Below are 27,165 nucleotides of genomic sequence, written 5' to 3'. Positions count from 1 at the left end.
AGCACTTGCCTAGAAAGACTGAAAAGACAGGGTGTCGGGATCCAAGGGAAGAACTGATTTCGCTCACTCTCTGTGATAGCCACTCCTCTTACCTTAGCACTGAGGCTATGGAGACAGCCCTGTGCCTGCTAATATGATGAACTGATAGCGAGGCTTTGGGCCTACTCTGGGCTGCTCCAGGGTTCTGATCTGAGGACTTAACTGTTGTTTGCTTCAATTGTTTGCATGATTTGTGTTTTCTTTTTCACATTCTCTTGCACATTGGGTGTTGATCTTTCACTTTACTTTTCCTTCCATTGGGTACTTTTGGGTTGATTACTTCCTGGCTACCTGTGAGCAAACAAATCTCAATGTTGTATAATTTATATGTTCTAGGATAGTAAATGTACTTTGAATCTTTGGATATGCACTCAATGGCCACTTTATAAGTTACGCTTCTACATTTGCTTATTAATTCAAGTATCTAATCAGCCAATCGTGGCTGCAACTCAGTGCATGCAGACATGGTCAAGAGGTTTAGTTGTTCAGACCAAACATCAGAATGGGTAAGGAAAATGATCTAAGTGACTTTGACCATGGACTGATTGTTTGTGCCAGATGGAGTGGTCTGAGTATCTCAGAAACTGCTGATCCCCTGGGATTTTCCCACACAACAGTCTCTAGAATTTACAGAGAATGGTGTCAAAAACAAAAAAAAATCTGCCAAGTGGCAGTTCTGTGGGTGAAAATGCCTTATTAATGAGAGAGATTAGAGGCCAGACTGCTTGAAGGTGACAGTAACTCTAATAACCATGTATTACAGCTGTGGTGTGCAGAAGAGCATCTCTGAATGCACAATATTTTGAACCTTGAGGTGGAAGGGCTACACAACAGAAAATTACACTGGGTTTCACTCCTGTACCTAACAACAGTGGCCGCTAAGCATAATTCACAGTGCCTTCAGTATCTACACTGAAGTGACTTTGTCTTCAGGAGAACTGTGTCAGAATCTGTACTTCTATTGTTGAATATTCACACTCCTGCTTTGAACTTGTTTATTTTATATACACCTGATGTTATTTCCACTGCTGTATCAGAGAATTCATCATGTACACTTGTATTGTGAAAGTATTATTCTTTGTGTTTGTTTTTGTTTCTTCAAACAGAAGTGCTCATTTCGCATTTTGTTCTGAAAGTCTACTCTCAAGGTTATAGTTTTATTGAAAATGAGAACAGCATTCCCAGATTGGATTTGTTTAGCTCCTCCCACAAAAGCAGATCCCCACTCAGTGGCCCATCTCTGTGATACAGCCACTATTGGATATGCAGATTTAATGATGCAAGTTTATCTTGCTTGCAATCAATAACTGGTGTGAACAGACGCTCCTTTACATTGTTAAAGCCTGTTCAAATGTGAAACTTCACATGTTTTGTAACTGGACCTTGATATTCACACAATCTTTCTCTCAGCGTGTGATCCAAGTGCAAATTCAATGTTACAATATTTTTCAGATTTAGTCAATGATCTCCCTTGATCACTGATAAATATTCATGATTTCCGATGGTGCTGAGTTGGTTTTCCAACTACTTTGCTACTTCATTATAGGTTTGATAAGTTCAAAGTTCAATGTAAATTTATTATCAAAATACATTATACATCACCATTACAACCCTGAGATTTGTTTTCTTGTGAGCATACTCAGTAAATCCAAGAAACACAATAGAATCAACGAAAGACCAAAATCAACAGATGGACAAACAGCCAATGAGCACAAGACAACAAACCAAGCAAATACAAAGGAGAAAATAATAATAATATTAATAACTAAAGGCAGATAGGTGGAGGTGAGTCCACGGCCAGATCAGCCATGATCTTGTTAAATGGTTGAGCAGGCTTGACAGTCCTGGTGGCCTACTCTTGCTCCTATTTCTTATATTCTTAAATAAATAAATAATAAATACTGAGAACATGAGATGAAAAGTCCTTGAAGGTGAGTCCACAGTTTGTGCGAACAGTTCAGTCATGAGACGAGTGAGGCTGAATGAAGTTATCCCCATTGGTTCAAGAGCTTGATGATTAAGAGGTAATAGCTTTCCCTGAACCTGGTGGTGTGGGTCCTGAGGCTCCATTACCTTCTTCTTGATGGCAGCAATGAGAAGAGAGCATGGCCTTGGATGGTGGGGGTCCTTAATGATGGATACTGCTTTCCTGCTCTATGTAGACATGCTCAATTGTGGGGAGAGCTTTACCTGTGATGGACTGGGCGATATCCACTACTTTTTGTAGGATTTTCATTCAAGGGCATTGATGTTTCCATACCAGGCCATGATGCAGCCAGTCAATATACTCTTCACCACACATCTATACAAGTTTGTTGAAGTTTTAGATGTCATGCCAAATTTTCAAAAATTTTCAAAAAATGCTTTCTTCATAATTGCACTGTGCGCTCTATCCAGGACAGGTCCTCTGAAATGATAACACCCAGAAATTTAAAGTTACTGACTCTCTCGACCTCCGATCCTCCGATGAGGACTGGCTCATGGACCATGGGCTTCCTCCCCCTGCAGTCATCTCCTTGGTCTTGTTGATATTGAGTGAGGGGTTGTTGCTGTGGCATCAATCAGCCAAATTTTAGTCTCCCTCCTATATGCTGATTCATCACCACCTTTGATTCAGCCAGTGACAATGGTGTCAGCAAACTTAAATTTGGCATTGGAGCTGTCCTTAGCCTCACAGTCATAGGTGTAAAGTGAGCAGAGCAGAGGGCTAAGCACATCACCTTGTGGTGCACCTGTGCTAAGGAGATATTGGAAAGCTGCTGATCCTAATCCAACTGTTTGGGGTCTGCAAGTCAAGAAATTGGCAATCCAATTGCACAAGGAGGTATTGAGGCTTGGGTCTTGAAGCTTATTGATTAATTCTGAAGGGATAATGCAATTGAATTCTGAGCTGTATTCTATAATGAGATACCCTGATGTAGGCAACTTTGGTGTCCAGATGTTCCAGGGTTGAGTAAAGTGCCACTGAGATGGCACTATGGACCATCACTATGGGCCAGTTGTGGCAGTAGGCAAATTGGAGCAGATCCAAGTTGCTTCCCAGGCAGGAGTTGGTATGTTTCATCACCAATTTTCAAATCACTTCATCATTGGATGTAAGTACTACTGGGCGATAGTCATTGAAGCTGGTTATCATGTTCTTCTTGGGCACCAGTATAATAGAAGCCTGTTTGAAGCAGGTGGGTACCACAGACTACCAACATCTGTGAACCTTCTATCCAGTTGATCCTTAGTACTCAGCCAGGTACTTGATTTAGGTCTGATACTTTCTGTGGGTTCACCCTCCTGAAGGATGCTCTCATGTCGGCCTCAGAGACAGAAATCACAGGATCATCGAGGGCTGTGGGAGTTTGTGAAGTTTCCTCCATGTTTTGACAGTTAAAGCAAGCATACATAACATTGAGCTCATCTGGGTGGGAAGCCTCCAACCCAATGTCTATCCATGGCCTCCTCTACTGTCAAGATGAGGCCACACTCAGGTTGGTGGAACAATGCCTTGTATTCTATCTGGGTAGCCTCCAACCTAATGGCATGAACATCGATTTCTCTAACTTCCATTAATGCCCCCTCCCCTTCTTACCCCATCCTTTATTTATTTATTATTTCTCCCCCCCCTTTTTCTTTTCTCTCTCTGCCCCTCTCACTATCACTCCTTGCCTGCTCTCCATGTCCCTCAGGTGCTCCCCTCCCCCTTTCTTTCTCCCTAGGCCTCCCATCCCATGATCCTTCCCCCTTCTCCAGCTGTGTATCCCTTTTGCCAATCAACTTTCGAGCTCTTAGCTTCATCCCTCCCCCTCCTGTCTCCTATCATTTCGGATCTCCCCCTCCCCCTCCCACTTTCAAATCTCTTACTATCTCTTCTTTCAGTTAGTCCTAACGAACGACCTCGACCCGAAACGTCGAATGTACTTCTTCCTTCTTCCTATAGATGCTGCCTGGCCTGCTGTGTTCCACCAGCATTTTGTATGTGTTGCTTGAATTTCCAGCATCTGCAGATTTCCTTGTTTGTGTTGTCACCACTGTTGCCTGGTTTCACTTAAGTGATAATATCATTCAAGCCCTGCCACAGCTGTTAAGCGTTGGTTGCGGAATACTCTGAAAGACTTACAAGTGGGATACTCCTACAAATGGGATTTCCAGCATAATGCAAGTACCTATGACCAAAAGAGCCTTTTTTTCCATTCATTTGGTAACTTCCTTTGAGCATTTGTGCCCTTTAGCTCTGTTTCAATGATGTTATTTATGTGAAAATCATCTCCATCCTTTTGATGTATTACTGGAAGGGCCCGGTCCTTTGTCCTATTCTGAGATTTCCATTACGCTTTGCCTGGGAGCAGACTCTCAATTTGTACTTGCACTCATAAGTTTGGCCTTTTACTTGTAAATCTATTTTGCTTGTACCATCTTTCTTCCTACTGTTTCTGCTCATATTTTAACTCGCTGCAGCAGCACATGGGCACAGCCAGCAGGCAGTGATTTTTTTTTGTAACCCCAACACATTAAACTAATTAAAAGAAAGACATGGGACTCTGAAACATGAGCCTAACTTTGTTTGCTTTAAGCAAGATGCACATGTGGTAGTGTTGTGATATTTGCAATTCACTTATTTTTATATTTAATCTGTAATTAATTATTTAAATGAACAAGAATACTTAATCAAACAATATTACTCAAATATTACTGATATTAAATACAGAACTCTCCTCCCTGCTTAGCTATAAACTCCAACTCAATATAGAATGTATCTCAACTACATAACACAGTATACTATATAATACAGCTACTATATACAGACATCCACAGCGCAGTTTCTTTTAAATTGTCCCATTCAGGCCCAAATATTTCATCGCTGTTTAAGCTTTCTTACACTTGTGGGGGTGATATGTTCTCATGTTCTGGGTTTCCTGCATGATGGATGTAGGAGGTGATTCTGTGACTGCAGGAAGTGGTTCTGACAGCTCTGGACATCCTTCTTCCCCTTTTCTTGGTTTTTCTCTTGGGATCTTATTTGATCCTTGCTTCTCTCCTAATCCCAACTCCTTTCTCTGTTTATCCCGTGCCTTTTCTTTTTCTTTCTGGAATGTGCATCTTAATCTTGGAGGTGCATTTAGTTCACTGGAGTATTCTCTTATTAATCCTTTTGTTCCTCCCTTTGCAATCCAATTTCTCCTCTTAGTTTCCTCATCCACATCATCATCTGCTGAATCCTCTGTTTTCGTATCCCCATCGACTCCTTTCTTTTTGGCCTTCCATTCATCCAGCCATTCCATTCAACCAAGTTCTTTGGTTCTTTGCATCTACTTCACAAGCAGTTTTTTCCCTCCCACTTGAAGTTCATGCAATAACCTTAATGAAGGCAGGATAAATTCTGCTACTTAATATTCACAAAAGCTGAATGTTTGCAACTTTCCTGAAGCTCCTTGAACTCTCTTCCAGCTTAAAACCAAGCCACATTTTGCAAGTATCTGCCCCATTACATATTAGAAGCTTCCTCAGATAAAAAAAAACTGTTGTAGTCTGATCACTGCTTTCAACACTTCCACGATTCCTCTGAACAATATGGTACTTCCTTGGTCCAATATGCTTTCCAGCTAGAGGCACATAGTTTGACACCAACATCTGTTTGCCTTCTGTTGGGCAATGGCTCTTGGTATACGGCATGGAGACAGATGTCACATCATCCAGTACCTTTCTTAATTTGCTTTCACTTGAGTCAATTGCAGGGGATGCGGCATGAAACGATGAATGGATCTCCAGCTGAGCTGTAGTTGTCAAAGCCAATCATGCCTGCAATGCAGGCCATCGTGTTTTTTTGTAACCACGTGTTCTTAGTTGGGTATCTGCAGGCTTCAGTTTAGTGTCTTTGAAATGCCTTTCAAACTCATTTTGAGGATTGACTGAAACAACTGAACCAGAGTCCAATTCCATTTTAATTAATTTGCCATTCACTTCTGGTGGAAGCCATTTTGCTTATCTATTGTTTGTTTCCACATTGTAAATCTCAAGGCTAGCCAGTCCTGTGTCACTCTCACCATTATTAGATTTTCCATCAACAGCATGCAAATTAGAGCTCTTTGAAATTGCAACTTGACTTTTTATCTCCTTCTCTTCCCTGAGCAGCCATTTATACTTGTCTGGCGATATGTGACCTACTTTGTTGCATTTTCTGCAAGTTTCACTTTTAAACCTGTAGTCCTTTGGTGTATGTGAGTCCCTGTCACAATGGCAACACAACTTGTTCAGCCAGTAGGTTTCTGTTTGGATGTTGACATTTTTTCATGCTCACTTTTATTCCTAACTGCAACTCAATTCCGCCTCTGCTGTTTCCATTGATACAGCAATTTCAACTACTCTTTCAAATGTAAGATGTGCTTCAGTTCGGACCTGGTTTTGAATGCTTCCTTGTAAGATTCCACAACATAAATGATCTCTCAGTGCATCATTAAGCCTATTACTGAACTGACAATGATCAGATAATCTCTTGAATTCAGCCACACATGCTGAAATAGACTCCCCTTCCATTTGATTCCGCTTAAGAATCCTAAATAGTTCTTTAATCAACAAAGTTCGTGGTTCTAAATGTTCCTACATTACTTTCATGATATCAGCAAAGCTCATTTCATCTGGTTTAATTGGAACAGTCAAACTCCAAAGCAAACTGTATGCCTTTAAATCCAATGCACTCGGCAAAACTGGTATTTGTTCTTATTGGCTTTTCCATTTGCTTTTAAATACTACTCAATCAAAACTGTATATAAATGCAGTTATCAGTTGTGTAATGGAGTGCGCCCATCTTTCCAAAATAACCAGATATTTCTGTTCATTGTTTTAAAGGTTGATTATCACCTCATTTTCACTGTTTATGAACATGTGAATTCTGTTCACTGCTTTTTTAAAACTTAATCATGTCTTTCTTTCCAAAGACCATGTGTTGTGCTTTTTTAAAACTCGAATACCTCACCGCACTTCAGCAAGTAGGTAGCCATCACAGGTTCTTTTTAAAAAATACCTTGTCACCACTGTAATATTTTGTAACTCCAAAACATTAAACTAATTAAAAAAAAGACGCAGGAGTTGAAACGTGAATCTAACTTTGTGTTTTCCCTAAGTGAGATGCACACACATCACGTGGTACCATCATCACATATGCAACTTACTTATTTTACATATAACCTATAATAAATTATCTATCTGAACAAGAGTGCTTAAACAAAATATTTACAATATCACTCAAGTAGTACTGAAATATTAAATACACAACAGGCAGCACAATGATGTAGCTAGAGGGATTGCTGCCTTAGAGTTCCAGTATTCCGGGTTCAAGCCTGACCTCTGCTGCTGTATGTATGGAGTTGGAAAGTACTTCCTATGACCCAGTGCACCTCCACTGGAGATCTGGTTTCCTCCCACAGGTCAAAAATGTATGCACTGGCTTCAGGAAGGAGACTAACTCGAATAACTACACATTATAACAGTGGTATGCAAAAGAGCATCTCTGAACACACAACACTTTGAACCTTGAGGTAGATATGCTACAGCAGCAGAACACCATGAATATATACACTCAGTAGCCACTTCATTGGGTATATCTGAGTGCATCTTTAACAGCATAATGTCCAGATAAATACACAAAACACAAGGAGCTCAAACAAGGTGTATTCTCACAAAACAATTTTCAATAAGCATTTCTATTTGTGGAAGTTAGTTATATGACAGAATATTCAAAAGAGCAATAGCATTGAAGCAATAATTATTCTTCACAACTCTATTGCAAAGGGCAGGACAGATGCATGATTACTTACTATTAAAGGGTGATATCCCTGCAGCATCTTAAAAATCGTTTTTAACTCTGCATTGGTGGGATTGAAGTCCGGAGAGCAAGGCCAAAGCTGGTGGAAAAATTGAATTTACAATGACTGTCTGAGAATACGATATTATTGCTAGATCCCCGAATTAATTTAATAAAGGTTTTTTACTACTACCGTGTGTGACTAGTATTTAAACTCTGATAGAATTCTTTCTTTGAATCTGGGATGATTCTGCAGCTGGAAGAAGAAATAAGTTTTAAAAGGACTAAAAGTGCTGGACTTACTCACCATGCCAGGCAGCATCTGTGGAAAGTGACAAGTAATTATCCAGCGCCCTTTTCAGAATGATGCTGAGTGAGCTGGTGAGTATTTCCAGTCGTCTTTATTTCAGATTTCCAGCATCTGTAGACTTCTGGATTTTCGTCTGGTTCAACCAATACATTGAAATTTCAGCCAATCACAGGCTGAGATACCCTGCGTCGAATAGACTGGATTCGCCAATGAAGGCAGACAAGGGCTGGGATTCAGCCAATCCTTACATTCATTGTGCTGACAGCGTCCTATCAGGTTAGACAGGGCAAGAGTTGCAGCCAATGAACGGTGCAAGCTGGTGGTAGGCTGCGTCCGTGGCTGCTGGCCGTGTTGCCGGAGTTTGGCGAGATCCCAGGAGTTGCACCTAGTAGTTCGTGGGAACACGGCTTCTTGTCTGCTTAGCGAGGCGCTACATTAGTGAAATCCGCGGTAGTTAAAGACGGAAATTGTCTTTATTGCTTGTTTGTATCTGAGGCGCTTGCATCAGGTGCAGCTTCGGAGTGGCGGCCAGCTGTCACGACACCCTTCAGACTGGTCGCAAAACACCATCGTGAGGAAAAACTTCCTGACAACCTCGCTCGGCGGCGTTTGCTTGCTTGCCTCTTGTTTTCCACCGTTCAGTCAGAGTCGGTGACGTGTGCAAGCCTGCTTGTCTCCAAGTCAGGTCTACGTTTTGTTGGATGCCCAGAAACCATCAGTGTGATTTCTGAAACATGCTGGAGCGCTCCTGAGTCGAGACGCGGAGGAACTGCAAAGGTCCCGGGCGCTCCGAGAGAGCAACCGCAATCGCTAGATTTTGGAAAAGCAGGTACGTAACCGGGAGCATGGCACATCTGATTGATTGAAGGCTGGAAACGAAATTGCTTTTAAGTAAAGATTCTCGCACAATGTCGCAACTCCGGTTCTTAGAGGCAAACAAAAAGCTTGATGTAAAAACGACAGTGAGCAAGCTTGTCGTATGGGGCCGGGAATCTAGCTTCTTGCGAGATTACTTAATTCTGATGTTGACGATGATTGTTTTTAATCGAAAATGGATTATGCCGTGCCTTGCCTCGGCTGCCGCTGCAGTCTTACAGATGAGCATCACTTTGGTGGAGACGTGAGAAGCTTGTGAAGCATGACGATTTTCTAAATATTGTACACACTACAGTATCTCCGTTTGGACTGTCCAGGAGATTCGGATTAGTTTATTGTCACATATTACAAGGTCCTGCCCGCGTAAAGTTCAGAGTGAACACTTTACATAGTATAATAAATACATCAGAGAAGTGAAATTCGAAGTAAATTTATTATTAAATACGAATCTATCACCATGTACTATCCTGAGATTCATTTCTTGCAGGCATTCCCAGCAGAACAAAGAAATGCAATAGAATCGATGAAAATTACTGTACACACAGACTGACAAACATTAAACATGCAAAAGGCTGTCAGTGTTGGTGTGTATTTTTGGGGTCTGATGCACGGGAATAAGATTTATCAACTTTGCTTATTTATCGTACTTTTTGTTTCTCGTTCAATTCACGCAGTAATTGAATAAGAAATTGTTATCTACTGTTGAGCATTAATCACCAATAACCTGCATCACAGCCACTTTGATCTTACCTCTGTAAATTGGCTCTTGCCCTGTTTAGAGCTACGCTGCAATGTTTCATTTTTCAGTCGAATGGTCGTAGAAGAATTCAAACCGCTGCTGATAATAATCCTATATCTATAATAATAATAATAATCCTATAGTAACGGGCGATGGCACTGTTGTCAACTTGTTGTGTCACAGTAGATGTGTTGATAATTTGTTGGTTGGAGTTGACCAGTTTTAGTGGATGGGGGAGCTTTTAACACTGCCTGATTTTTTTCGGGTGCGTTGATATTGAGCAAGGTAGCCAGGCTGATTTTTGTAACCGGCCGACTCTGCAATTTCTTAGCATTACAAGAAAGTATTTGAATTTGTTCCACTTAAATTTTCTTTCATGATCTGCCATTGTTTCTGTTTGCTTAACATAAGTTAACTATCCAGTTTTTAAAGTAGCTATTCTCAGCTTCGACAAGAGTCATTATATATTTTAGCCTACATAAACAATGAAATATTTTAGCCTTCCCAATAACTTATCTTGTAATTTTCTTAAATAAAACTTTTTCGGTACAATTGTGCAAACCGATTCAGTACTTTAAAAAATAACATAAATAACAAAAATGATAATTGAAAAATGCGTCTAGTAAGGAAGTGATTTTTCAGAGACCATCTCAAGATCTAAAAAATATCTGGCTATGATTTGATTGTAGGAAGAGGGCAGGAAATGCTTAATACAGATATTTTACATGCACACCAGCCTCGTTATTTAAGGCAGAAATATCTTAAGGATTGTGGTATTATTTCTGCACTCCTCTCAAAATGTGTGTTACGCTTGCTCATAGATTTCTCTCCATCAGTTTATCTGTGGTTCTGTTGTTCCAGCCACTGTTTTCCTGCTGTTTTTCTGGCTACTTTGTATTCAAGTTCCTTGACTCATCTTCCCTCAATCTCCAGTGGGATTATCATTTTGTTAGCTGTTCTGTCTCATTTGTTCAGTCATTGGGCCGTTTTTTCTCGATTCTGGGCTATTGCCTCTTTGATACCTTATTTTCCCCACAGACGTCGATTGAAAGCACACTCTTCTTTGTTCTTGGAGCTTTCCCTTATTGGAACTGATGACCCTTCCCTTCCGAAGACAAACTTTAATTTACAGGATGACTAAAATACGTCATAAGAAATATATGCAAAGACATGGCCTACTATTTACAGTGAAGCATGTAGGAACATCTCTACCATGTACTTACAAATTTATGAAATTTTGACAAGATTTTAATGGGATGAGCTCAAAAATAACTCCCAATTTAATAATGAATGAAAAAAGAATCTGTAATTAAGAAAATATTGAAATGTAACTGATGTAGATGTTATCTGCATGAAATTTTGAGGAAACTCGTCTTGTAGACAATAGGAAAATATTTGTAGTTGTAATTTTTGGCTACACATATATGCTTGGAGAACTTAGGTATTTCAATTTTTAACATTTTTCTTTTCTTAGCCGAACAATTCCAGAATAACTGTACCCTGAGCTGATTTTTTTTTTGTGTAACCAAAAATGAAAGGCAATTAATAGAGGATATGGGATATTGTAGTAAGTTCAGTTTAAAAAAAAAAGAGAAAGGAAGCATATGTAAGATTTAAGAAGCTGAAGTACAACAAAAGCCCTTGACAGCTGTAAGGAGGCAGGAAATAACTTGAGCAAGGTAGGCTAAAAGACACCATGAGATGTCCTTAGCAAGTAGGATTAAGGAAAATCCCAAGGCATATATGCTGGGAGCAAAATGGTAGCCAGGAAAATGGAACAAAGAAGGGAATTAATGTGTGGAGTTGGAGGAAGAGGGTGAGGGCTTTAATGAGTACTAATACATCAGTATTCACCAAGGAGAAGGATTTGGAGGATTGTGAGATTCTGGAGGGGTATGTTGATGTTCTAGAGCATGCCAGCATTAATAAGGAGGAGGTACTGAAGTGACTTGGAAAATTATAATGTGAATATGTCCTCTTTCTCCCCCCCCCCCCCCCCGAGCCTGAAGGGTCCTAACCCAGGGACTTGGCAGAGATCTCTGAGATCTTTATTTCTGATTTCCAATGGCCAAGTCTCCAGAAGACTGCAGAATAACCAGTATTGTTATTTTCTTTAAGGGCAACAGGGAAAAAATAAGGAAATTATAGGCCAGTGCTGGAGAAATTATTGGAGAAGATAATGCAAGGTGATACCTGTATTCCATGACAATGTGCTGCTGGTTGCTTCCAAAACTTTTAAAGATGCCTCTTCTGAATTATTCTCACTGCAATCTGTAGCGTGTAATTTCCATTTAAGCAATGTATTTTTTGAACTGTCACAATGAAATAGCGATTTCATGACCTCCTGAATGACTTGGTGGGCTTAACTCTCAAGTATATGGGTATGGCACCTTTAAGCAAATGAAGATAGAAGAGAGGGAGGAAGGGAGAACTCCAAGCCAGGGTGAGGTGCAAAGGAATGAAACTCCCTCTACTCAGCATCTTGATAGCAAATGTACAGATGCTGGAGAACAACATTGAGGACCTAAGGACAAGATCGCTGTATTGGAGGGACATGAGGAGTTGCTGTCTTCTGTGCTTCATGGAGACATGGCTTATTCCGGACACACCAGATGCAAATGTAAGATCCACAGGCTTCTTGATACACAGGATAGACTGAACTGATTTGGAGAAGGCAAAAGGTTGGGGTCTGTGTTTTATGATAAACTCTTTGGACATTGAAGTTCTGAGGTACTCTTGTTCTGCCGAGTACATCTAAGAATCAAGTGTCAACTATTGTACTTACCAAGGGAGTTCTCCACCATGATCCGGACTGCAGTTTACATGCCATCAAAGCTGACATTAATCAGGCACTTGACATTTGAATGGTACCATCACCAATCAAGAAAGAATCCGCGCTGAAGCATTTCAAATCATAGTCAGGCAATTCTTGTCAGACTTGTTTGAAGAAATGAATGTCCAATTATCATCAGCATATAACCTGCAGCACCAGGAGTGCTAACACATTACACCACTCCTTTACTATGATTTGGAATAACTACTGTTTGATCACTAGACCATATTTTGGCTATCTGATCACTTGGTGTTCTTCTACTTACACACAGACAGAGGCTAAAGAGCAAGGCTCCAGAGATAATGACAATAAAGATGTGGTTGTGGGGGGCAGAGGAGCTGCTACAGGATTGCTTCAGATTGGTGGACTGGGCTGTGTTCAGGAACTCATCAGAGGATTTGAAACTCTTTGACTCCATGATTGTCATGTACCTTATAAAAGCAGTTGTAGATGAATGTGTCCCCACAAAATCAATCAGTCTTCCTCAACCAGAAGCCATGGATGAACAATGAATCTCAGATCATTGGCACTCAGGTCTGGTGACCAAATAATATATAATAGGCTCAGGTTCAATCTCCAGAAAGCCTTCTCATGTTGTGAAGTGGCAATTCTGGACCAAACTTGAATCACTAGGATGCTCAACAGATGTGGCAGGGCTTGAATGCTATTAACACTTAAAAAGTGAAACAAGATGACATAGGTGATTCACTCCTAGTTGAGCTCAATGCCTTCTATGCTTGCTTTAATAATCAAGACATGGAAGAACCTTCAAGAACTACCACGGCCCCTGAATTCTCAGTGATTTCAGACTCTGAAGCTGACGTGACAGCATCCTTTGGGAGGGTAAACCCACTGAAAACATCTGGCCCACATGGGGTACCTGGTTGAGTACTAAAGACTTGTGCTGATCAACTATCTGGAGTGTTCAACAACATCTTTAACTTCTCACCTTGACAATCTGAGGTACCCACCTGATTCAAGCCTAAGAATAATATGGTAACCTTCCTCAATGATTATCGTTCAGTAGCACTTATCCACTGTGATGAAGTGCTTTGTGAGGTTGGTGATGAAACATATAAACTCCTGACTGAGAAACAACCTGGATCTGCTCCAATTTGCCTACTGGCACTTCTGCCTACTGGCACAACAGGGCAATGGCAGATGATATTTCTTTGGCTCCTCACTCAATGCAGGAATGTCTGGACTGCAAAGATAGAATATATCGAGATAGGAACTAGGAGCAGGAGTGGGTCATCTGGCCAGTTGAGCCTGCTCCGCCATTCAATAAGATCATGGCTGATCTGCCCATGAACTCATCTCCACCTACCTGCCTTTACTCCATAACCCTTAGTTCCCCTACTATGCAAAAATCTATCCAAATTTGTCTTAGATACATTTATTGAAGTAGCCTCTACCGCTTTATTGAGCAGAGAATTCCATAGATTCACCACTCTCTGGGAAAAGCAGTTCCACCTCATCTCCATCCTAAATCTACTCCTCCGAATCTTGAGGCTATGTCTCCTAGTTCTAGTCTTATCTACCAGTGGGAATACCTTTCCTGTCTTTATCTTATCGATCCCTTTCATAATTTTATATGTTTCTAAAAGATCTCCTCTCATCCTTCTGAATTCCAGCAAGTGTAGTCTCAGCGAACTCAATCTCCATTCATAGTCTAACCCCCTCATCTCGGGAATCAACCTGGGGAACCATCTCTGCACCGCCTCCAAAACCAGTATATCCTTCCTCAAGTAAGGAGACCAGAACTGCACGCACTACTGCACGTGTGGCCTCTGTACGTGTGTACAGTTGCAGCATAACCTCCCTGCTCTTAAATTCAATCCCTCCAGCAATGAAGGCCAACATTCCATTTGCCTTCTTGATAGCCTGCTGCACCTGCAAACCAACCTTTTGTGATTCATGCACAAGTACTCCCAAGGTACTCTGCACAGCAGCATGCTGCAATTTATTTACCATTTAAATAATAATCTGCTCTTTCATTTTTCCTTCCAAAATGGATGACCTCGCATTTAACAGCATTGTTCTCCATCTGCCAGACCCTTCCCCACTCACTTAGCCTATCTACATTCCTCTGCAGACCCTCCATATCTTCTAAACAATTTAGTTTTCCACTCAATTTAGTGTCATCAGCAAACTTAGATACACTACACTCAGTCCCCTCTTCCAGATCGTTAATGTATATCATGAACAGTTGCCCCCGACCCCTGTGGCACACCACTCACCACTGATTGCCAACCAGAGTAACACCCATGTATCCCAACTCTCTGCTTTCTATTGGTTAACCAATCCTCTTTCCATGCTAATACATCACCCCCAACTCTATGCATTCTTATCTTATGGATGAGTTTGTTTATGCAGCACCTTATTGAACCCCTTCTGGAAATCCGAGTAAATAACGTCCGTCTATTTCCCTCTATCCACTGCACTCATTATATCCTCAAAGAACTCCAGTAAATTTGTCAAACAGACCTGCCATTGCTGAATCCAACCTGTATGTGCCTGACAGATCCATTTCTTTCCCGATGCCTCACTGTTTCTTCTTTAATGATAACTTCAAGCGTTTTCCCAACTACAGATGTTAAACTAACTAGCCTGTAGTTACTTGCCTTTTGCCTACATCCTTTATTGAACAGTGATGTGACATTTGCCAGCTTCCATTCTGCCAGGACTTGCCCAGAGTCCAGAAAATTTTAGTAAGTTATCACCAAAGCCTCTACTATAACTTCTGCCATTTCTTTCAGTACCCTGGAATGCATTCAATCAGGACTAGGGGACTTATCTGTAGGCCCACAAGTTTGCTCAGCTATCACTATTGTATCGAGGTCCTCACCTCCCATCACATCCATAACATCTCTCTTTGGCATGTTAGACGTATCTCCATCATGAAGACCGACACAAAATAGTCATTCAAAGCCTCTGCCATTTCCCCATTACCCAATATCAATTCCCCCTTCTCATCCTCCTGGGGACCTACATTCACTTTAGCAACCCTTTTCCGCTTTATATAATTATCAAATCTTTTACTATCCATTTTTAAATATTGTGCTATTTATTGTCATTATCTAGCTTCCCTTTCTTTATTGCTCACTTAGTGGTTCTTTGTTTTAAAGTTTTCCTAATCTTCCAGTTTCTCACTACCCTTGACGACTTTGTATGCAGGAGCTTTTAGTTTGATGCCTTCTTTTATTTCCTTAGTTATCCAAGGCTGGCTCTCCCCACCCTTACCGTCCTTGCTTTAACTGGAATATGCTTTTGTTGAGCACCGTGAAAAATCTCTTTGGAAGTCTTACACAGCTCCTCAACTATCCCACCATATAGCCTGTGATCCCCAGTCTACACTAGCCAAATCCTCCCTCATCCCATTGTAGCCTCAGTTGCTTAGGCATAATACACTGGTTTTGGATTGAACTATTTGTATGAGAAACTCAATCAAACTGTGATGACTCTTTCCAAAAGATTCCCTAACTACAAGATCACTAATTTTACCTGTCTTATTGCACAGGATCAGATCTAAGGCTACACATTCCCTGTAGGTTCAGTAACATGCTGTTCAAGAAAGCCTTCATGGATGCATTCTATGAAATCTTCTGCAAGACTGCCTCGACCAACTTGATTAATTGATTATTTTAATTATTTATGGTTTTTCTTTTTTCTTTTTCAATCTCTTTATTAGTATTAAAATATTATGAACAAAATACAGTTAATATATTAATAAAGGGATTACAAACATACAAATTCCCATTACACATGAAGGAATACATAAGCAATGAATACAGTATAAATAAGTTTTCCCAAAACATGAACCATATAGTGTATATATATATGAACAAGGTAAATCTAGATATTTCATAATATATAAAAAAAAGAAAAAGAAAAAAAAATATATGCAAAATTACTAACCTACTAATCTAATATCTAAGGAAAAAAAAGAAAGCAAAAAAAGAGAAAAAACTAAAGAAAAAGAAAAAAAAGGGCTGTTTATAGTATCTCACAAGAATACATAAACATCAATGTCGTCAACTCCGATCCTCTCAACATACATACAATTAAAGCTGAAAAAACCAATAAGCTTGGCACAGGGCCATATTACATCATATGAAAATATTGAATAAATGGTCTCCATATCTTTTCAAATTTAATAGAAGTATCAAATACAGCACTTCTAATTTTTTCTAAATTTAGACATAACATAGTTTGAGAAAGCCAATGAAATACCGTGGGAGGATTAATTTCCTTCCAATTCAACAAAATAGATCTTCTAGCCATCAAAGTGAGAAAAGCAATCATTCGACAGGCGGAAGGAGATAAATGGAGTGAGTCCATCATCGGTAAACCAAAAATTGCGGTAATAGGATGGGGTTGTAAATCGATGTTCAGTACCGCAGAGATAATATCAAAAATATCTTTCCAATATTTTTTCAAAAGCGGACATGACCAAAACATATGAGTTAAAGACGTGATTTCTAATTGACATCTGTCACAAATAGGGTTTATATAAGAATAAAAATGAGCTAATTTATCCTTGGGCATATGGGCCCTATGTACAACCTTAAATTGTATTAATAAATGTTTGGCACATATAGATGATGTATTAACTAATTGAAGAATTCTATCCCAATTCTCAATAGGAATAATAAGATTGAGCTCTCTTTCCCGATCATTTTTGGTCTTATCAAAGGGCACTGAACGTATCTTCATAATTATATTATAAAGTTTTGATATAAGCCCTTTTTGAAAAGGGTTTAATTCAAACAAACTCTCCAAAATATCTGAAGACACAAAATTTGGAAACGTATATGGTTTTTATATTGCTATATTTCTACACTATTCTTGGTTGGTGTGGCTGTAATGAAACCCAATTTCCCTCGGGATCAATAAAGTATGTCTGTCTGTCTGATTCACCCAATCTATGTGCAAGTTAAAGTACCCCATGATAACTGCTGTTCCATTCTTACATGCCTCAGATATTTCTCTGTTTATTGCCTGTGCCGTTGTAACATTATTCTTTGGTGGCCAAAAGACAACTCTCACCAGTGATTTTTTTTCCTGTATTATTCCTAATCTCTGCCCAGATGGATTCAACATTCTGCTCCTTAGATCTTATATCGTCTCTCACTATCACCCTGATCTCATCCTTAATTAAGAATGCAGGTCAGCAGGAGACGCTCATGGAGTGAGCACTATTTTAGATTCGCTCCATAACCTTTACTTTTTTAACCTATGATCACCCTTATTTAACTTATTTTTACCTGCACCAGAAGATTCTTGTTACTTTCTTGGACTTATCTTTAAGAGTGTACTGTGAATTTTGAAGAAATGAGTACAGAAATGGCTTTAAGATCTAAAGGGCGAGACCCTGGGAAAGATTCTAACAGCAATGGAAAGAAAAAAAAGACTGATCCTAAACATACTGAATTGACTTATGATACTTTATTAGAGCTCTTAAGTGAAAAATCTGAAGAACGACGACAAACGTTCAAAGAAGATGTAAAGGCTTTCCAGGATTCTCTGGATAAGATTGGTCATGAAGTTAAAGAGCATCAAACTTTAATCGCAACTCTGCAAGAGGATGCTCGGTAGCAAGACTTGAAAATCGAGAATCTGGAGCAGAAATGATCTTTGGCGATTAAACAGTTGGAAATACTTAAAGCCAAGAGTGTCGATTATGAAAATCGATCTGGAAGACAGAACTTAGGCATACTTGGTCTCCCGGAAGGTATCGAACAAGGAGACCCCTCGAAGTATTTCACTCAACTTTTAAAGGATGCGTTCCCTTCTGTTTTCCCAGGTAGTCCTCCGTTACTTGATCGTGCCCATAGAATTATGCGCCGATCACCAAGTTCTTCATCTAAAACACCTGTTGTAATTGTTCGATTTCACTATGTGCATGTTAAACAGCACTTTATTCGTTTGGCTCGTGTTTAGGGATGGTTAAATTGTGAGAATTCCAATTCCGGCTTGTGGAGGATTTTAGCCCAGAAGTGATGAAGGCGCGGCTCGCTTTTAAACCTTTGATGTCTGAATGTTACGAGAAAAACCTAAAACCAGCTCTTTTATACCCTGCGAAACTTAGAATCTCGCCTTCGAATGCACCACGACGTGTTTTTCTCTCCACATCTGATGCTCGAAGCTTTCTGGATGAGAATTATCCTACTGCTTCAGTTTCTCGTCTCTAATAAATGTATGGTTTTGATCGTTACAAGATCATTTTTGTTTCCAAAACCAGATTTTGTTTCTGGTTATTGGTGTAGTTTTATTTTACATTTTATATTCCTATCAAAGCTTTTCTTTATTGACGTACTAATCTTTTTAATTTACTTTAACCATTGTATTTTAGTTTTTGGTCATTATTAATTCTCTGAAGGTGAACTTTTTTTAACGTTTTAATATATCTTCATTTTTTGTGTAACTAAGATGGCGGTTTCTTTTTAAAAATACTTGCTTTTTTTGATTTTGCCATTTTTTGTCGTCTTCCTAGAATGCCTTTCTTATCACATCCTAACTTTTATTTGTTCGGGTTTTAACCTGATTTATAAGTTACCAGTGTTCATATTCTTTTTGTTTTCTTTTTACTAGCAATTATATTAAGAAGTCTGTTTTAGTATAGTGTTAATTACTTTTTAGGATTTTGGGTGGATTTTTTTTCTCCTTTATATATTTGGAGTCGCCTTCTGGAGACATGGGGGTAGATTTAGAGTCACGCTTGTTTTTCCTGGCCTCCTTTAGGCTCAAGAGGGTCTCTTTTTCGTGGGTGGTGGGTGGGGGGTTTCTTTCTAATTCTATTGGTCTTTTTATTAGTTTCTCTAGTTTTTCATTTGGGCTGATTTCAAACTACTAAAATGTCCAACGTGTCGTCATTACCAGTTCCTCCACTTATTTTTGTTCCTCTTCCAGGTGCATGAGTTCATAATTTGGTTAACCCTTTATATACCAAAGGATTGATTTTAGAAATATGGCTCAGATCATTAATTTTGTCACTTGGAATACTAATGGCTTAAACCATCCGATTAAACGGAGAAAGATTGTTTAAGTATTCCAAAGACTGAAAGCGCATATTATTTTTGCACAAGAAACTCATGTGAGGAAAGAGGATAATCAACGTTTTTTTTAGGTTTTGGAGGGGTCAATAGTACCATTCGAATTCGAATGCCAAAGTAAAAGGAGTTTCAATTTTTGTTGACTCCTCTATTACATTTGTTCAACACGATATTATTTCGGATCCGAATGGTGGATTTTTGTTAATTACTGAATTACTTTTTAATAAGAAGTTTGCTATGGTTAATGTTTACACTCCAAACGTGGATTATCCTGATTTCTTTAAGTCTTTATTTACTTCTCTACCTAATCTAAATGAATATATGTTAATAATGGGTGGTGACTTCAGTTGTTGTTTAAATCCTTTGCTGGATAGATCTATATCCATTCAGACTTCACCAATTAAGTCGGCCACTTACATCAATTCTTTTTTGACTGATACTCGAATTTTCGATATTTGGAGATTGCTACATCCTAAGGACAAAGAGTTTTCATTTTTCTCACGTCTATCATTCTTACTGGAGAATTGACTACTTTTTCATTGACTCTTGTTTTATTCCATCTGTAATTGGTTGTAATTATGGCGTTATAGCCATCTCTGATCATGCTCCAATGAAACTTTCTATTAAATTAATGGACACAGCTCCTAGTACTAAGCAATGGTAATTTGATTCTACCTTACTACAAGATCTGGATTTCATTAAATTTATAAAGGAACAGATTGATTTCTTCTTTTCAACTAATTCCACGGATGAAATCTCCTGCGGAACACTTTGGGACACTTTTAAAGCATATATACGTGGACAGATTATCTCCTGTTGGTTTGAGAAAATGTATTAAGAAGAAAACTCTTTTATTGGTTGATAAGATTAAAGAAATTGACAAGAAATATTCGATTGCTCCTAGTAAGGAGCTTTACAAACAAAGGGTTGAGCTTCAAATGGAACACAGTTTATTACTTACATCTTCGATTGAAAATCAATTAATGAAAACCAGAAGTGATTTTTATATACATAGTGATAAATCGGGTAAACTGTTAGCTAACCAATTGAAGAATGCTTTGGTTAAACGTCAAATTATTAAGATTTGCCAACAGAATGGTGAACTGACAGTTAATCATGATGAGATAAATAAATCTTTTCAAGGTCTTTATACCTCCCTGTATCATTCTGAATTTCCTCATGATCATAATACCATGCATAAATTTTTAGGGAAATTTAGCAATTCCTATTGTATCCAATTTATTTTTCATCCCTCTATTATGGACCAAGCTTATTCAGCTTGGAAGACTAAAGGTATACTACGATTTTCTGATTTATTTTTGGATAATTGTTTTATGTCTTTTGAACAATTATCTAATAAATATAATTTGCCTAGATCTAATTTTTTTTTAGATATTTACAGATTAGGAATTTTTTAAACACTGTACTTCCTACCTTTCCAAATCTTGTTTCTTCGGGTATTTTGGAGAAATTGTTAGAACTAAATCCTTTTCAGAAAGGTGTAGTATTAAATGTTTACAATATCATTATGAAAATACGTTCAGAGGCCTTTTATAAGATTAAAAATGATTGGGAAAGAGAACTTAACCTTACCATCCCTATTGAGAATTGGGATAAAATTCTTCAATTAGTTAATTTATCCTTTATATGTGCTAAACATTCATTGATACAGTTTAAAGTAGTGCACAGGGCTCATATGTCCAAGGATAAATTGGCTCGTTTTTATTCCCATATAAATCCTATATGTGACAGATGTCATTCTGAGATAGCTTCTTTAACTCATATGTTTTGGTCATGTCTGCTTTTGAAAAAAATATTGGAAAGACATTTTCGATATTATTTCCACGGTATTGAACATTGATTTACAACCTCATCCTATTACTGTAATCTTTGGTTTACCAATAATAGAGTCAATTCATTTATCTTCTTCTGCTTGTCGGATGATTGCATTCCTTACATTAATGGCTAGAAGATCTATTTTGTTGAATTGGAAAGAAATTAATCCCCCTACCATATTTCATTGGTTTTCTCAAACTATGTTATGTCTAAATTTGGAAAAAATTAAAAGTGTCATATATGACCCTTCTATTAAATTTGAAAAGACTTGGAGGCCATTTATTCAATATTTTCACATGATGTAATTCGACCCTGTTCCAATCCTATTTGTTTTTCCGGTTTTGATTATATGTATGTTGAGAGGATTGGAGTTGGGGACACTGATGATTCTTTGTCTTTTTATAGATACTATAAACAGCCCATTTAAAAAAAATACAAAATTTTCTTCCCTTTTTTCCTTTTTTTCTTTATTAGCTAGTGGTTAGTTTGTTAGATTAGTTTTTCTTAGGCCAATAATTTTTTTTCTCTTTTTCTCTTTTCTTTTTTTTTCTCAACATGATATACCTAGTTTTTTTTGTTGTTTCGTTTATATGATAGTTGTATCATTCATGATTTGGGAAGACTTAACTATATTGTACTTATTACTTGTGTATCCTTTTATGTTCATTTTAATTTTGTAATTTTGTAATCCCAATAACAGTGTATTAATCTTATCATGTTGATATTAATAAAAAGATTGAAATAGAAAAGAAGAATGCTACCCCACCTCCCTTAGGATGCTCTTTAACTGGTACAGCTCGGCATTAGATATGATCATCCCTTCCAAGTTAATAAGCTTCAGACCTTGGCCTCACTACTTCCTTGTGCAATTGGATCCTCAATTTCTTCACTTGCAGGCCCCAGTCAATTCGAATTGGCAACAACATCTCCTCCACAATCTCGATCAGCACTGGTGCACCACAAAGCTGTGTGCTTAGCTCCCTGCTCTACTCGCTTTATAATTATGACTATGTGACTTATGCCACATTTAAGTTTTCTGAGAACACCAGTGTCATTGGCTGAATCAAAGGAGATGACAAATCAAGTCAAGTCTAGTCACTTTTTATTGTCATTTCGACCATAACTGCTGGTACAGTACATAGTAAAAATGAGACAACGTTTTTCAGGACCATGGTGTTACATGACACAGTACTAAAACTAGCCTGAACTACGTAAACAATAACACAGAGAAAACTACACTAGACTACAGACCTACACAGGACTGTGTAAAGTGCACAAAACAGTGCAGGCATTACAATAAATAATAAACAAGACAATAGGGCAAGGTATCAGTCCAGACTCTGGGTATTGAGGAGTCTGATAGCTTGGGGGAAGAAACTGTTACATAGTCTGGTCGTGAGAGCCCAAATGCTTTGGAGCCTTTTCCCAGACAGCAGGAGGGAGAAGAGATTGTATGAGGGGTGCATGGGGTCCTTCATAATGCTGTTTCCTTTGCGGATGCAGCGTGTAGTGTAAATGTCCGTGATGGCAGGAAGAGAGCCCCCGATGATCTTCTCAGCTGACCTCACTATCCGTTGCAGGGTCTTGCGATCCGAGATGGTGCAATTTCCAAACCAGGCAATGATGCAGCTGCTCAGGATGCTCTCAATACAACCCCTGTAGAATGTGATGAGGATGGGGGGTGGGAGATGGAGTTTCCTCAGCCTTCGCAGGAAGTAGAAATGCTGCTGGGCTTTCTTTGCTATGGAGCTGGTGTTGAGGGACCAGTTGAGATTCTCTGCCAGGTGAACACCAAGAAATTTGGTCTCTTAATGATCTCTACAGAAGAGTCGTCGATGTTCAGCGGGGAGTGGTCGCTCTGTGCCCTCCTGAAGTCAACAACCATCTCTTTTGTTTTGTTCACATTAAGAGACATGTTGTTGGCTCTGCACCAGTCCATTAGCCGCTGCACCTCCTCTCTCTAAGCTGACTTGTCGTTCTTGCTGATGAGACCCACCACGGTCATGTCATCGGCGAACTTGATGATATTATTCGAGCTGTGTGTTGCAGCACAGTCGTGGGTCAGCAGTGTGAACAGCAGTGGACTGAGCCCACAGCCCTGGGGAGCCCCCGTGCTCAGTGTGATGGTGTTGGAGATGCTGCTCCTGATCCGGACTGACTGAGGTCTCCCAGTCAGGAAGTCTAGGATCTAGTTGCAGAGGGAGGTGTCTCAGCTTTCCAATCAGTTTCTGAGGAATGTTTGTGTTGAATGCCGAACTGAAGTCTATGAACAGCATCCGAACGTATGTGTCTTTTTGTCCAGGTGGGTTAGGGCCAGGTGGAGGGTGGTGGCAATGGTATCATGTGTTTTTGGAGGGATAATGTGATTCTGGCTGAGTCGTGCTGCAATAACAACCTTTCACTCAATGTCAACAAGACCAAGGGTCTGATCAGGAGGAGGAAACCAGAGGTCCATCAGCCAGTCCTCATTGGGAATCAGAGGTGGAGTTGGTCAGCAACTTTAAATTACTTGGTGAAATAATTTCAGGGGATCTGTCCTGGGCCCAATACGTAGGTGTAATTACAAAAAAGAGTGCAGCAGCATCTTTACTTCCTTAGAACTTTGTGAAGCTTTGGCATAACATCTGCAACTTTGACAAACATCTATGGATGTGTGGTGGAGGTTGGATCACAGCCTGTTATAGAAACAACAATGCCCTTGAATGGAAAGTACTTCAAAATGTAGTGGATATGTCCCAGTTCATCATGGGTAAAGGCCTCCTGACCATTGAGCATATCTACTTGGAGCACTGTAGCAGGACTCCCACCACACAGGTCATTCTCTCTTCTTGCGGCTGTCATCAGGAAGAAGATGCAGGAGCCTCAGGACCCACACCACCAGGTTCAGGAACAGTCATTACCCCTTAGCCATCAGGCTCTTGAACCAGAGGGGATAACTTCACTGGCCCTATCACTGTTTCCACAACCTGTAGACTCACTTTCAAAGACCCTTCATCTCATATTCTCGACATTTATTGCTTATTTAGTTATTGTTTTTCTTCCTTTTATATTTGCAGAGTTGTCTTTTGCACATTGATTGTCCTGCTGGGTGTTGTCTTTCGTTGATTCTATTATCTTCCTTGAACTTAATGTGTATGCCCGCAAGAAAACAAATCAGGGTTGTATATAGTGATATGTATTTTGATAATAAATTTACTTTGAATTTTGAACTTTGAGATTTGCAGTGGCAAGTTTTACTTGCATTTGGAAAAATACATGCTCATCAGAGATGGACAGAATGAGGGGGTGGTCCTGTCTCTCACATTTGATGAAGCTTTTTTTGAGGAAGTGATGAAGGTGTCATATGAAAAGGTCCCTCTTGATAAGCTGATCCAGAGAATAAGGCACATTGAATCCACACTGGCTGATTATATTCAATACAAAATTGGCTTGGAGATAGAAGATGGTGGTAGTGGGGTGTTTTTGTGATTAGAGGCCTGCATTTCATGAGGGTCAGTTCTAGGACATACGTTGCTTGTTATACATATTAATGATTTGCAGGAAAATGTAAATTGTTTGATTAGTAAGTTTGTTGATAACATGAAAATTGGAGTTGTGGATGGTAAGAAATGCTCACTGATATAGCAGGATATTGTACACTTGGGCAGAGAAATGGCAGATAGTGTTTAATCTGGACAAGTGTGAGGTGTGACACTTTGGGAGGTCAAATGTAAGAAGAAGGTTTATAGGACATAGCAGGATCCTGAGAACCACTGGTGTACAGAGTAATCTTGAGGTCCATAGCTCTCTGAGAGATGCAACACAAGTAGAGATGGCATAGGACATGCTTGCATTCATTGGTCAGGGCATTGAGAATAAAATGTGGAAACTTTCTAAAATTTGGCGAGGCAATATTTGGAGTGCTGTGTCCAGTTCTGGAAGCCACACGATAGGAAGGATGTGGAGGCTATGAAGAGGGTGCAGAAGAGTTACACCAGGATGAAGTGTGGATTGGAGTGTACTGATTATCAGGAGAGGTTGGACAAACGTGCTTCCGCTGAAGCATCAGAGTCTGAGGGCTAACCCAGTGGATGTTTATAACATTCTGAGAGGCATGGGTAGGTTAGGTCGACAGTCCAATTCCCAGGCTGGAAATGTCAAATACAAGAGGGCATACCTTAAATGTGAGAAGAGTAACAGTGCAAGGAGATGTGTGAGATAAGTATTCTTTTACACGGATTGTTAGGTGCCTGGATTGCGCTGCCAGATTATTGGCAGAAGCAAATACAATACGTCTTAGAAGCATTTAGATAGACAGGGAAGGTAAGGAATTGAGAAATATGGATTAGACAGATGGGATTAGTTTAATATTGGCATCATGATTAGTGCAGATGGATTGAGTTAAAGGGCCTGTTGTTGTCCTACACTCACTGACTATTAGGTACTTTCTGCATTTAACAAATTGGCCACCGGGTATATGGTTGTGGTCTTCTGCTATAACTTCTGCTGTAGTTTGATGTGTTGTGCATTCAGAGATGCTCTTCTGTACACCACTATTGTAATGCATCGTTGTTTGAGTTAATGTTGCCTTCCTGTCAGCTTGAACCAGTCTGGTTATTCTGCTCTGAACTCTCTCATTAACAACGCATTTTTACCCACAGAACTGCTACTCAGTGGATTTTTTTTTTGCTTTTCATACTATTTTCTCTAACCTCTAGAGACTGTTATGCATGGAAACTCCAGGGGATCAGCAGTTTCTGAAATACTCAAACAACCCTGTCTGGCACCAAGACTCCTTCCACAGTCAAAGTCACTAGGATCGCATTTCCTCTCCATTTCTGATGTTTCGTCTGAACAACAGTTAAACCTCTTGACCATGTCTGCATGCTTTTGTGCATTAAGTTGCTGCCACATGATTGGCTGATTAGATATTAGCATTAACCAGCAGGTTGTACAGGTGTACCTACTAAAGTGGCCACTAAGTACGTTATATATTAAAGGCAAGTATCACTGTTTTGTTTAATTCTTCATTTTTCCTCCTGTAGCTATAAGTTAATGAGAACCGCTAATTTCCGTATTCCATTTGGTACATCAGAAAATAAAATCATGTGATTTGACTGCACTTTTTGTCATCTTTGTATCTATTGTGTGATTTAAAATGTGTTGCCATTTAGTGTGAAAAAGGATTCAGCACTTAGGGGGTTAAAGCTTCAGCTGGAGCATTGCTTCAAAAGTAAGAGAAAGGGGACAATATATAACATAATAAGTTAAAAAAAAGCAAGAACAGACTTAAAGGCTTGCTAAAATGTTGCCAAATTGCTGTAAACCTGAAGACAGAAAGTGTTCATGTTAGAAGTACACGCTAGAATTTTAATGCTTCCATGACTTTCACAAGTCACGGTTCAGAATTCAGGAGCGTGGGAATGAACTGTTCATTAGAGCTAGAATTGCTTGCACCCTATGGACTTCTCATTAGGTTGGACAATATTGAAGGGTATTGTTATTGCAGTTAGTAACTGTCCAGAAAGAAAAATAAGATGATAGCTTAGAGCAGGCAGAAACACCATCACGTGAATCCAGACATGATCAGAAGAGAGGTATGTTGCTGACCCCTATTATCTCTCTTTCACCATAAAGTCAGCATTTTGGCTGTTAAACATTTGGCTGATTTTGTGGCACAACATAGAAAAATTGATGTAAAGCATCAAT

General features: G+C 39.3%; 1 protein-coding gene and 1 long non-coding RNA gene across 4 annotated transcripts in view; one reads left to right on the top strand and one right to left on the bottom strand.

The window, feature by feature from the left end:
• The window catches only part of LOC140729036 (uncharacterized), a 37,957-nt gene extending 29,497 nt beyond the window's left edge, over positions 1 to 8,460 (bottom strand). Inside the window, exons 1-2 of the long non-coding RNA XR_012099236.1 lie at positions 8,136 to 8,460; positions 7,842 to 7,928 (exon numbers count right to left, since the gene is read on the bottom strand). This is a non-coding gene — a long non-coding RNA (uncharacterized lncRNA). The remainder of the gene's footprint in view (positions 1 to 7,841; positions 7,929 to 8,135) is intronic.
• Positions 8,461 to 8,835: 375 nt separating this feature from the next.
• The window catches only part of arhgef28a (Rho guanine nucleotide exchange factor (GEF) 28a), a 385,900-nt gene continuing 367,570 nt past the window's right edge, over positions 8,836 to 27,165 (top strand). For all 3 annotated transcript variants that reach the window (XM_073048304.1, XM_073048303.1, XM_073048302.1), the window contains exon 1: positions 8,836 to 8,967. The gene's annotated coding sequence lies outside the window, so the exon portion shown is untranslated. The remainder of the gene's footprint in view (positions 8,968 to 27,165) is intronic.

The sequence above is a fragment of the Hemitrygon akajei genome, chromosome 6 (assembly GCF_048418815.1).
Source record: "Hemitrygon akajei chromosome 6, sHemAka1.3, whole genome shotgun sequence".
NCBI lineage: Eukaryota > Metazoa > Chordata > Chondrichthyes > Myliobatiformes > Dasyatidae > Hemitrygon > Hemitrygon akajei.
This window is presented reverse-complemented; position numbering and strand designations above follow the sequence as displayed.